At 44.8% G+C, this 13,755-nt stretch overlaps 1 pseudogene; it reads left to right on the top strand.

Moving 5' to 3' along the window:
* The first annotated feature begins 10,921 nt into the window (after positions 1-10,921).
* LOC120363264 (large ribosomal subunit protein uL14-like) lies at positions 10,922-12,342 on the top strand (annotated as a pseudogene).
* Positions 12,343-13,755: the final 1,413 nt, after the last annotated feature.

The raw sequence follows: 13,755 nt of genomic DNA, 5'->3' as shown, positions 1-13,755 counted from the left end.
TGAATATGATGAAAGATAAAAATTCAATAAGATATATACTTAAACATATTACAAGCAAACAGCTGAACACAAAAACAAAACCAAAAAGAATATTAAAGGTAGTCAGAGAGAAAAAATAAAATCACATACTGAAAGCTGGCCATAAGACTCACAGCTGGCATCATCACAAGAGAAGCCAACAAAAGAGTGGGTTTATGTATCTTCAACATGATGACTGTAAACAGACCTTAACTTAAAATTCTAAATGTAGGAAATCCATCTTTTAAGAGTGAAAACAAAACAAAGATGGCCCCAAAATCTGAAAATAATTAGGTAGTTCCTCATTGATAGAATTCTGAGGGATGTGGTTTGCAAAGAAAACAATGTTCCCTGAAGGAAGCTACAAGATATAATAAAAGATGTGAGCGGCCGGGTGCGGTGGCTCACGCCTGTAATCCCAGCACTTTGGGAGGCCGAGGTGGGTGGATCACAAGGTCAAGAGATCGAGACCATCCTGGTCAACACGGTGAAACCTCGTCTCTACTAAAAATACAAAAAATTAGCTGGGCATGGTGGCACGTGCCTATAATCCCAGCTACTCAGGAGGCTGAGGCAGGAGAATTGCCTGAACCCAGGAGGTGGAGGTTGCATTGAGCCGAGATCGTGCCATTGCACTCTAGCCTAGGTAACAAGCGCGAAACTCCATCTCAAAAAAAAATAAATAAATAAAAATAAATAAATAAATAAATAAATAAAAGATGTGAGCAAAGGAAAAGGTAAATATAGAAATAAGTATAAACAAACATCTATTTTATAAAACATAAGAATACTGTGCGTGTGTGTGTACACTATCCTGAGAACACCACCACTTAAAATTTCAGGCTAAACTCACTCATTTATTAGCATGAATACCAAAACTTTAAAATGTCTTAGCACTTAAAATCCAAAAATGTATTAATAAGATAATGCATTTTGATGAAGTTTAGAGCATCGAGGAAGAATAGGTTGACTCAATATTAAAAAAAATTATAAAATATATCACATTCATGCAGAAAAAGCATTAGGTATATACCAATTAATTATTTGGTTAATTGGATTAATAATTAATGTTTAAAACAGAACAAAACAAAAGCGAACAAAAACTCCTAGTCATTTAGGAACAGTGGGGACATTTTATGCTCTCATAAAAGGCACACAAAAATATATTTCATCAACATCTTATTTAATAATGAAATATTATGCACATTACCATATAGTCAGGGATATAATTGATTTTTCTGCTGTTACCACATCTATTCAACATTGTTCTTCAGCACCCAATCAACACAATAAATAAGAAAAAGAAATGAACACCGTAAGGTTTAGAAAGAAAGAGGTAGTTACTATGATTATTCATGTCAGTATGGAGAGACAAAAATATAATGTGAACTGGCCAGGTGCGGTGGCTCATGTAATCCCAGCACTTTGGGAGGCCCAGGGGTCGGATCACAAGGTCAGGAGTTCAAGACCAGCTTGACCAACATGGTGAAAACCCATCTGTACTAAAAATACAAAAATTAACCAGGCATGGTGGCACATGCCTGTAATCCCAGATACTCTGGAGACTAAGGCTGGAGAATTGCTTGTGAGCTGAGATCATACCACTGCACTCCAGCCTGGAGTACATTTTTACAAATGTTGCAACTAGAACTAAAAAAAAAAAAAAAAAAAAAAAAAAAAAAAAAAAAAAAAAAAAAAAATTCTAATTGCAACATTTGTAAAAAAAATTAAAGTGTACAAATTAATACATTGTGTTACTTATGTAATGATAGAGAACATAAAGCAGAAACAGATCAGAAATGGTTTAGAAACAGATCCATACATATGTGGGAAAGTCTCTGCATGTTAGAGGCTCTATCATACTTCAGTGCAGAAAGGAGAATTAATCGATAAATAATGCTGGAAAAATTTGTCATCTCTATGGGGAAAATGAAATTATAAACTTACTTTACACCATAAACAAAAGTCAACTTACTATACATTAACTTAAAAAGGCAAACTTCAAAACGTAAAATGCAGCACAGGAGAACTGTGGTGATCTAAGTTTGTGTGGTTCCAAAATTCTTATGTTAAATTTTGAATCCCCAAGGTGATGGTATTAGGAGGTGGGCCATTTAAGAGGTGAGTTTAGAATGAGGGGAGACACCTCTGAAACGGGATTAACATCCTTATAACAGAGGCCCTAACGGGATTCCTGGCCTGTTCCACCATGTGAGGACACAGCAAAAAGGCACCATCTGTGTCTGGCCCCATGTGCAACAATGCATTTGCCTTGATCTTCGACTTCCACCCTTCAGAAGTGTGGAAGAAATACACTTCTGTTGTTTATAAGCTACCCAGTTTATGGTATCTTGTTATATCAGCCCGAATAGACTAACACAAGAATGCCTTTATGATTATGTGCTCAAATCCCCACATTTTGAAATAAGACACAGAAAGCATCAACCATAAAAGAAAAGGTAAATTCTACTGTAACAAGAGATATCCGTGCACCAAAAGACACCATGAAGAGTTAGAAAAAAAGCCACAAGCCAGTAGAAAACATTTACTTACATGTAACTGAAAAAATTAATATCCAGACAATTAAATGGGATTTCTATGAATCAGAAAGAAAAAGTTGAGAAATGGGCAAATAATTTGGAGGCATCTCACAATGGAAAAAATGAATAAAAATATGAATAGTTGTTCAAGCTTTTTAGTAATCAGAGAAATGCAAATTAAAACTCTAAGAAGGTAACTTTTTGCACTTACCACATTGGCAGGCCTTCCCCATGTTTCATTTTCCTCACTTCTTCAGGAAAGCCTTGCTAATTTCAACCATTTGTTCAGCTTATTACCTTACACAAAATCCACTGTTGAAATTTTTATTGGGATGATGGATCAAGTTGGGAGAACTGCAATTTTTTATGATAGGCTTTATAGTCAGTAACACTGTACGTCTCTATTTAATCCGTATTTTTAAATGAATTTCAATGAAGTATCATAATTTTCATTAAAAAAGACTTGCACTTCATAATTTCAGGAAATGTTAAAATTTTTTACAGAGATTATAAATGGCATCATTCTAATTATTTTCTATTCATTGTTGATCTGTAGAAAGATCAACATATTACTTATAGCTGGCAATATTACTCAATTCATTTACTAATACTTAAAATTTCTCTAAATTTACTAATTCTTAAAATTTCCATTTACATGTTGAATTTCAAATCCCTATAGTGATAATATTACAAGGTGGGTCACTGAAGAGATGATTATAACCCTTCAGAGCAGCCACGGGTTTGGACTGTGTGTCGTCCAAATTGAGATGTGCTCTAAGTGCACAATGTACAATGAATTTCGAAGACGTATTGTGAAAAAATGGAAACTGCTTCATGGATAATTTACATATTGAATGCATGTTGAAATAATATTTTGGATCCAAGAAGAGCCAGGCAGAGAAGGCCAGGGCTGGCCTAACGCCAGGATGACTTAATGACAGTCCCTAGACTTGTATTAAGGGTCCATCTTGGGAGCGTTTCAGCTTCAGGTGGGGTGAGGATTTATTCAGGGGCTCATATGTGGGACGAGCTAAATTACAAGATTTTGATTCAAGCAGGGCCTGGAATGAGTTCATGGAAATAACCCGATGTGGGCAAGGTGTGGTGGCTCACGCCTGTCATCCCAGCACTCAGGGAGGCCGAGGCGGGCAGATCACGAGGTCAAGAGACGGAGACCACCCTTGCCAACATGGTGAAACCCATCTCTACTAAAAATGCAAACATTAGCTGGGTGTGGCGGCGTGTGCCCGTAGTCCCAGCTACTAGGGAGGCTGAGGCAGGAGAATCCCTTGAACCCGGGAGACGGAGGCTGCAGTGAGCCGAGATTGCGCCGCTCTTCTGCAGCCTGGCGACGGAGCAAGACTGACACACACACACACACACAGACACACACACACGCACAACGAAATAACCCAAGGTGGATTCGACGGCTTTTGTTTTTAATTAGAGATTTAAAACCTGGGTCTCCATGCAAATGGAATACTTACAGGATAAACAGTATCTCCGTGTTTGAGGTTTCCCCCTAATTCTCAGTGAATTATTCTTTCCTTTGCTCAGTTCCCGTCAGGATCCTGTGGGAACCGACGCCGGTGGGCCGTGATCCCCGGATTCCGGAGGGAAACACAGGAGAGCAGCGCGGACGGAGCGGGGCGCACAGGGCGGACAGGGCGCGAGAACAGGGCGCCTCTCCCGGGCTGAAGATCTCAGGTGCCGCCGCATTCACGAGCGGCCAGGACCGTCAGCCTCAGAGAACGCGGACCCGGCTCCTTCCGAAAGAGGACGTGCACCAGCCGCTGCCCGCAGGAGGGGGGAAGGGCCTTTCCGCACCCCCACCGCGCCCCTCCCCCACCGCGCCCCTCCCCCACCGCCTGCGCGCCTCCCCCGACCTCCCCCCACCGCGCCCTTCCCCCACCGCCTGCCCGCTTCCCCACCTCCCCCCCACCGCGCTCCTCCCCCAACACCGCCTGCCCCTCCCCCCACCACCCCGCCCCTCCCCCGACCACCCGCACCGCCCCCCACCACCTGCCCCCTCCCCCACCGCCTGCCCCGCCCCCGCCCCCCCACCGCGCCCCGCCCCCCCACCGCCCGTCCCGCCTCCCCCACCGCCTGCCCCTGCCTCCCCCCCACCTCCACCTCCACCTCCCCCACACTGCACCCCCCCACCGCCTCCCCACGCCCCTCCCACCACCGCCTCCTCCCACTACCGCGCCCCTCCCACTGCCCCGAGGGCTCCTGCGTTTTCCCCTCAGGGCGGCAGCCCCTCCCCCCCGCCGTGGCAGCAGCTCTGCGTCCCGCGGTTCACTCCCTGCTGACGCCCGAAACCCGTCGTACTAAGTCTCCTCGGGGAGCCCGAGGGGTCGCCTGGCCTCAGAGCTTCCGGGCGTGGTGGGGACGCGGCTCTTCAGGCGGCAGACCCGCCGGGCAGGGAGACCGCACCCCGCTCAGGGGAGACCGCACCCCGCTCAGGGGAGACCGCACCCCGCTCACGGGAGACCGCACCCCGCTGGCGGGAGACCGCACCCCGCTCAGGGGAGACCGCACCCCGCTCAGGGGAGACCGCACCCCGCTCGCGGGAGACCGCACCCCGCTCAATGGAGACCGCACCCCGCTGGCGGGAGACCGCACCCCGCTCAATGGAGACAGCACCCCGCTGGCCGGTGACCGCATCCCGCTCACGGGAGACCGCACCCTGCTGGCCGGACCGCATCCCGCTCAGGGAGACCGCACCCCACTCACGGGAGACCGCACCCGGCTCAGGGAGACCGCACCCCGCTCAGGGAGACCGCACCCCACTCACGGGAGACCGCACCCGGCTCAGGGAGACCGCACCCCGCTCACGGGAGACCGCACCCGGCTCAGGGAGACCGCACCCCGCTCAGGGAGACCGCACCCGGCTCAGGGAGACCGCACCCCGCTCACGGGAGACCGCACCCGGCTCAGGGAGACCGCACCCCGCTCACGGGAGACCGCACCCGGCTCAGGGAGACCGCACCCCGCTCAGGGAGACCGCACCCGGCTCAGGGAGACCGCACCCCACTCACGGGAGACCGCACCCGGCTCAGGGAGACCGCACTCCGCTCACGGGAGACCGCACCCCGCTCACGGGAGACCGCACCCCACTCACGGGAGACCGCACCCCGCTCAGGGAGACCGCACCCCACTCACGGGAGACCGCACCCGGCTCAGGGAGACCGCACCCCGCTCAGGGAGACCGCACCCCACTCACGGGAGACCGCACCCCGCTCAGGGAGACCGCACCCCACTCATGGGAGACCGCACCCGGCTCAGGGAGACCGCACCCCGCTCACGGGAGACCGCACCCGGCTCAGGGAGACCGCACCCCGCTCACGGGAGACCGCACCCGGCTCAGGGAGACCGCACCCCGCTCAGGGAGACCGCACCCGGCTCAGGGAGACCGCACCCCACTCACGGGAGACCGCACCCGGCTCAGGGAGACCGCACTCCGCTCACGGGAGACCGCACCCCGCTCACGGGAGACCGCACCCCGCTCAGGGAGACCGCACTCCGCTCACGGGAGACCGCACCCCGCTCAGGGAGACCGCACTCCGCTCACAGGAGACCGCATCCTGTTCACAGAGGCCATCCTCACTCACGAGAGGTTGCAGCTGCCGCCGTCCATGCTGCTGCCTCCTGAGGGTTGATGTTTCTTCCCTTTCTCTGTCAGAGGCCTTTGAACCCAAGCAACTCCTTCTTGAATAGAGGCAGATAAAATGAGGCTGGGACCTAGTGGGCTGTATTTCCGGGAGATGGTGGCATTCTAAGTCACAGTATGAAGCAGGAGGTGAGCGCAAGACGTAGGTCACAAAGGCCCTGCTGATGACACAGACTGGGATAAAGAAGTCGGCCAAACTCTACCAAACCAAGATGGCGACGCAGGTGGCTGCCAGTTCCTCACTGCCCCTTGTGGGTTAATTACCATGCATTGGCATGCTAGAAGACACTTTCACTGGCGCCGCGACAGTTTACAAATGCTGTGAAAACATTAGGAAGTTATCCAGTATGGCCTAAAAAGGGGAGGAACCCTGAGTTTTGGGAACTGCCCACCAGTTTCCCAGAAAACTCATGAATATTCACCCTCTGTTTAGCACATAATCAAGAAAATACTGTAGAAGTAGGCAGTCAGCCATGCTGCTGCTCTGCTGTGGATTAGCCACTCTTTATTCCTTTACATTCTTAATAAACTTGCTTTCATTTTATGGATTTGCCTTGAATTCTTTCTTTTTCAAGATCCAAGAACTCTCTCCTGGGGTCTGGATCGGGTCCCCTTTCGGTTAACATCTTGACTAACAGACTCTTTTAGTGCGGGATTTGAGGACAAAGCTCTTAGTGTCTCTTGTGAAAGAAAGGAAGTTGGTTCCCTCCCTCCCCACAGTTATTCCACAGCTGAGAGGGAGCAGGATTCCAGAAGTCTGGCTGAGTGAGCAGCCCAGGAGCCCCACATCGCCAGGAGGAAGCCCTTCCTAGGGCAGTGGGGTGGGACCCCTGATCCCCATTCCCCTTCCTGCCGTCTTTACTCCCCGTTCTCATCCCAGTCAAACAGGAAGCAGGGGCTTGCCCACAGGCCTTTTGGCTTCTTGCACGTCAGCATCTATCTGAACATTCAATATAAATGTTCCTGAAATTTTCTATTCCTCACAATGAATTTGGAGCAATCTGGGTCAGTTTGGAGGTATTCTGACAGAGTCTACACAGTGGCCTTTGTGCTTCCGCTCTGGCAGGTTCCGAACTGCTTCAGAGCGGTTTTATTGCCAAACAGAATGGAATTCTTCTTCTGGGGCTTTTTTTCTTAGCATCCATTGAAATGTAAATGGTACTACCCTCCTGTTTTACAAATTGAGTGTCACAGAACACAAATATACAGTGGGATGCTAATAGGAGGTCTGAAAAGAAAAAAAAAAAAAAAAAAAAGACTCTGAAGTTAAATGAGTTTTGAAAACCCGCATACCTGGAGAATTATCACGCATTTTAACACGTTAAGAACCTGAGACATTCTTTAGTGAATGATTCCATTACTTTGGGTAGTCAGAACTTGTCAGACCTATTCGATCACAGAACCTTCTTTTCTGATTAATACTAACATTTTGCAGGACACTAGTATTCTGTTTATCTCAGTTTGGGAGACACAGGAAGATTGCTTTCTCATGGTTCTTTTTCTAATCCCCTACTTAGTCAAAAGCAGACTTTTTCTGTTATTGTTGCTGTTTAGTTACTGTCTTGTAATTCGACACAATTTAATAATACTAGGGATCAGTTTTACTAGTGAGACTTGAACTGCAGATGTATTGCCAAACCTCTGCAGGTCTCCTGAAGGTCCCACTCACATTGAGCAGGTACTCCCTGGCAGTTTCTTTCACAGCATGCTCTTTGAAATTGGCCTGGGAAGATTCCTCCTCAGACTTCAAATCCGTTTTCATTAGCTTTCTACTTCTTTCTTGCCCCTTGTCCCCCAGGAAATTGTGATGGCTCTAGGATTTTGCATGCCTATCTTCTTGGCCCATTCTTTATCCATTTATACTGATATTTCCTCTTTCTCCTTACAGAAACAGGTTTGAGTTCAGTAAACAAATACTGTTACTTGAAAGAGGTCCTGATTCAGACCCCAAGAGAGGGTTCTTGGATCTCACGCAAGAAAGAATTCAAGGCAAATCCGTAAAGTGAAAGCGAGTTCGTTAAAAAGTAAAGGAATTAAAGAATGGCTCCTCCATAGGCACAGCAGCATGGGCTTGTCTTTGGCTATTTTATGGTTATTTCTTGATTGTATGCTAAACAAGGGGTGGATTATTCATGAGTTTTCTGGGAAAGGGGTGGGCAATTCCCAGAACTGAGGGTTCCTCTCCATTTCAGAGCTTATAGGGTAACTTTCTGATGTTACCACTGCATTTGTAAACTGTCATGGCACCGGAGGAATGTCTTTTAACATGCTAATGTATTATAATTAGTGGATAATAAGCAGTGAGGATGACCAGAGGTCACTTTCCTTGCCTTCGTGGTTTTGGTGGGATTTGGCCAGCTCCTTACTGCATGCTGTTTCATCAGCAAGGTCTTTGTGACCTGTATCTTTCGCCAACCTCCTGTCTCACGGTTGCATAGAATGTCAGCAGCAGAACTTGTCAGCAGCATGGAATTTATGTCAATCAGCCCTTTATCTTGTGTCAAGAATATCTGGGCAAACAGGAACAGAGATGCAACACAGCTCTTGCCCCTTCCTTCCATTCCTGTCTGAACACATTCCTCATGAAGTAGGCGTATCCAAATATCGGAAATAAGGCTTTATTCAGATCAGATCCTGATGTGAATTCTGAAGCTGTCATCTGTAAATTCATGGCTTTTGCTGTAAATTGGGGATGAGAACGTGCTTTTACTCTGGGTTCTAATCATAAGTTAGAGATAAACAGAGTCACAGCAGTAGCTTCATCATTGCCTGGAGCAAACTCAAACTTATTGAAACCTTTAGGGCTTCTAGTAACTTGTAAGAAAATTTAGCTTAGACATGAAGACTACTCAGGCCCTCTACTCCCACCTCAAGTTAGCTGTTGGGACCCACCTGTGGGGACAGCTGTGTCTGCAATACAGAGTCACAGTTCATTTATCTAGCCAGGTGGAAGAAAGAGTACAGGGCTGTCTCTCTGGATAGGACAGATGGAAGGCTGCTTGAAAGGCTGGAGCTGCATGATTATGCTTATTCCAGAAGTAACAGAGACGCACAGCTCTGTTACTTCCAGAGCATATGTCAAGAGACTAGCATATATTCTGAGCCCGCTAAGAATAGTAGTGTTATGGCTACCGTGTCTTGGCTAAGAACGGTAGTGTCACGTTAAAATACTAAAATATTTCTAGAGTGGTTTATTAACGTCTGTTGCCCCAAGATTTCCCCATGATCCAGAAACTAAAGGGTTAATGCCAAGCAAGGAAGAGACTTTTAGAGTCTGATAATCTCTAAGGCTACCAAGAACCTTGCACTTCAATTCATTTCTGACTGCAGAGAGTGTTTACAGACACCTTCCTCTCCTACATTTCTACCTCAACCAGTTGAGGAAGGACTTCCTGCCAACCTTCTTGTAGATGATTCTCCAACGATGCCCAGACTTTTTGCCTTTTTGCTCCACACCTTGTGTTTTCTTCCTGGAGCACCTGAATCTATTCTGATTGTGGAACATTGGTCATATTGCATCCCTAGTCACTTCTGGTTCCAGTTAACCTCACAGAGAATAGCCCAGAGAGTACCCCTCATCCACATTCTTCTTTCTCATCTCTCTAGACCATCGGACACTTAATGGGAAACATCTGTGGAGGTCCCAGCATGCCAGCCTAGGCCCTGCATTTCAACTTTTGCCTGGCAGAGAGGACACAGGTTCCAGTAGGGAAGATTGTGCTCCTGGCTGTAGGCAAATGCCTGTGGTTTATGTGACCCACAGGCCAGGGCTGTCCACCAGGGGCCAGTGTTAACCGAAGCTGCCTTGCTTAGCCATTCATAGAAACAGCCACTCCTGCAGGATGCTAGCTGCCATGAGCCAGAGAAATACAAGGAAATCAGACAGCACAGGTGGATAATATGTTCAAGGTTATCTTTGGCCTGATGCATGTCAGATGCTTGCCTGCCCCAGGGACTAGTGTCCCATTCCTTAAAGAGGAGTAGGTATTCACCAGATTTCCACAGGGAACAACACAAATTCATGGGACACTTAGGAAACTGTGAGTAGTAAAAGAAGTTGTCAGACTGGGGTGCATACGGAGGAGAGCAGAACAGATGGGATGAAGGCAGTCGACAAAGTTGTCATGTGAGGGGCCTTCCTGATGTTCTCAGGGGTTTTCATTGTTTTCTGCAGCTCAGGAGTTGTATAGCTAGGAAAGGTTTAATTCAGTGGATTGACACAATGAGATAGGTATGTGTTTCAGAAAAATATCACCTTACTGCAGGAACAAAAGAAGGTTACAGTAGGCATTGCAGTAACCATCTATACACACGCAAACACACACTCACACACACACACACACGCAAAAATACATTCAAAGGTAATGAGGCCTTTGGGGCATGGTGAAGAGGTGACATATTTCCAGACAAATCGAGTAGAATCAACACACCTGAAGGCAGATAGGTTGCATGGATGGGGAGTAAAAGGGTAAAGAAGGAATTTAAGATTCTTCTGGGCCCTGGTTTAAGCAGCTGGAGTGATATGCCATTCAAAGAAACAAGAACTGTGCTCACATAGTTCTTGTGAAATTCTATAGGACTATGATGTTTTAGGTGCAGACCAATTCATCATGAAGTGCTTAGGAGCCTCCAGGTTTTCTTATCCTTTTAGGAATGTGGGCTAGGGTTTAAAACAGAGATTAGAACTGAGATGGAGGTTGGAGAACATTCAGCACAGGAGGCACTTGAAACTGATCACAGCAAGGTTCCTGGGAGAGTGCGTGGAGAATGGCTGGAGCGCTGAATGACATGTGGTGCAGGTATGGGTTTCACATGATGCTCGGAGACTTAACATTTTTCACCTGTCGTTTTTTATTTTAAAATAATTATCTAATAGCCCCAGCTGCTTACAGCTGGAGATATTAGGGTACTCACTAGGTCAACTCATTGGGTGAAATATTAACACATAAAGTTGAACATTCAGATCACTCCGTTCTTTCACAGAATTATGCTTCTACCTCCACAGGATATTTACATGTTCTGGTCCTAGTTTTTGGAACATTCTAGCTTCCCGGTTTAGCTTAAATCCTCCTAATGTTTCCTCACCAAAGCCCAACTCTAGCTCTCTCCTTCCCAGCCTACGTCATTTTCTTTTCCTCCATTGTGTTCTTCCTAAATTGTAGATTTTCCTTATTTTTTGGGTGAAGAACCTAACAAAGTAGAAAAGTGATGTATTGAAGTTCCTTTTACAGCTGCTAGTGAGAGCAGTCGTCAACTTGTGGCATTTAATCTGTCTGTGCCCCTACTTCACTTTGTGTGAATATTGTAAAACATATTACGTCAATTCCTGTCCCTTGTTCTCTGGAACTTCATTATACACTATGCATTTCTAAGAAACATCTAAAATCTCTATTGTGACATCAGGTCCTGACAAAATTAACAAAATATGGACTGCCTAGTCCCTATTTAGTATCCTCTGACTGCTTTGAATGTATGTTTGTAGCTGGTTTGTTCAAATCAGGATCCAAACTGGTGCATGTAGTTGTTAAAATCATTTAATTTACTTTTATTATATGTTTCAAATTTACACACACACACACACACACACACACACACGCACACATATATATATATATATATAAACCAAATTGTTTTTCTGATAGACTTGATCAATTGCTCCCTTAAAAACCTGTTTCAGCTTTCTTCTTTCCAGTCAAAGCGAGGACGTGGTGAGTCCTCTGGTACAAAATTCCAGATTTCCTTGGGTCTTCCGGTAGGATCTGTGATCAACTGTGCTGACAACACAGGAGCCAAAAACCTGTATATCATCTCTGTGAAGGGGATCAGGGACGGCTGAACAGACTGTCGGCTGCTGGTGTTGGTGACATGGTGACGGCCACAGTCAAGAAAGTCAAACCAGAGCTTAGAAAAAAGGTACATCCAGCAGTGGTCATTCGACAATGAAAGTCATACCAGAGAAAAGATGGCATGTTTCTTTATTTTGAAGATAATGCAGGGGTCATAGTGAACAATAAAGGTGAGATGAAAGGTTCTGCTATTACCGCACCAGTGGCAAAGTAGTGTGCAGACCTGTAGCCCCGGATTGCACCCAATGCTGGCAGCATTGCATGATTCTCCAGTATATTTATAAAAAATAAAAAACTTTAAAACCGTTAAAAACAAACAAACAAAAAAACCTATTTCAAATGTTTGGGCAAAAATGATTCTGAAGCAATTCCCATTGCACCTCATCATCCAGCTCATAATATTTGGCTGATCCACTTTTTGATTTTTGAGCTCAGGTGGTGTCAGTTTGATCTATTATTTAAAAAGTTTTTCATCAAACTTTTGCTGATACAGTTTCCATAGCCAGTGAAATTGCTGCCCAGAATCAGATTGTCATTAGAGGTGGCAAAAATGATTTCCTACTGCTATCAATCCTTCTATGTTTATTTGCTATAATTTTTCTAAAAGAAAAACTTATTATTAGTTATCCTAAAAATAACTTGTATCTGAAAGATAAAATACTTTTTCTCTCTCTCAGTTTCTCTGAATAATGACTTGTTACTCTAACAACCTGCAATGGTGACCATTTTTAATGGTCATATTGTCTTAACTTCAGTCACTTGTAGTCAGAGTGTCTATTTTTATTCCCATCGTTCTTTGATGTTATTCCATTGAACATTCATTATTTCCTTACTTGAAAAGCTATGATGTTCAGGATAATCAGCATGATCTTTTATTTGCCTTAGACAAGAAATTAGATATTCCTTCAAATTCCTGTCATCCCTTCTAATGGAAAATGTTATTTAGAGACCATGATCTAAGTGCTAGAAGTCTTTGTTGGGTTGCCATTTCTTCTCTTTTTAGTATATGTTTTAATAGCAAAAAATTCAAAAACTTCCTGTGCTCATACTACTTCTTCCAATTCATTCTTAAGTTTATCACTTCTTTGATTTTGTATTTTTATCTGTTTTCTATTGTCTGGTAAATCTTTATTTCTACCAGTATAAGCAAATTATGTATTTGGTTTCTCATACAATAGTCATTTCAAGATCACAATACTACTATTCCTGCAAAAATAAAGACTACTGAATGCAATTTCAGATTTACCTACCTTCTGTCCCTTTATCCCTAACTACTTTTGTGTATTTTATAAGAACAAAAACATTTTTATATGACTGTAATTCCATTATCAAGTTTTAAAACCAATTCTGTATCTAGCTTTGAGCTCACATTAAAATTTCAATAATATTATTTTAGAGCTTTTGCTCTCATTGGATACATAAAAAAGCACTTGATAAAATTTAACACCTACCCTTGATAAAACCTCTCAACAAATTTGGAACAGAAGGAAACTTCCTCCACTTAAAAAAATGGCGTATTTGAAAAATCTATAGTTAACATTACACTTTTTCGTGACTCATAAAATATTATCTCTCAAAAATTTTCTGACGAAATGTATCAAATGACAAGGCTATTTACTTCAGCATTTTTGTTGTTATAGCAAACACTGAGAACAAATTTAAAAATTATTTATAAAGG

This window comes from Saimiri boliviensis, chromosome 4, assembly GCF_048565385.1.
Source record: "Saimiri boliviensis isolate mSaiBol1 chromosome 4, mSaiBol1.pri, whole genome shotgun sequence".
In the NCBI taxonomy this organism is placed as follows: Eukaryota; Metazoa; Chordata; class Mammalia; order Primates; family Cebidae; genus Saimiri; species Saimiri boliviensis.
The sequence above is the reverse complement of the archived record's forward strand: the minus strand, read 5'-3'. Positions and strand labels throughout refer to the sequence as shown.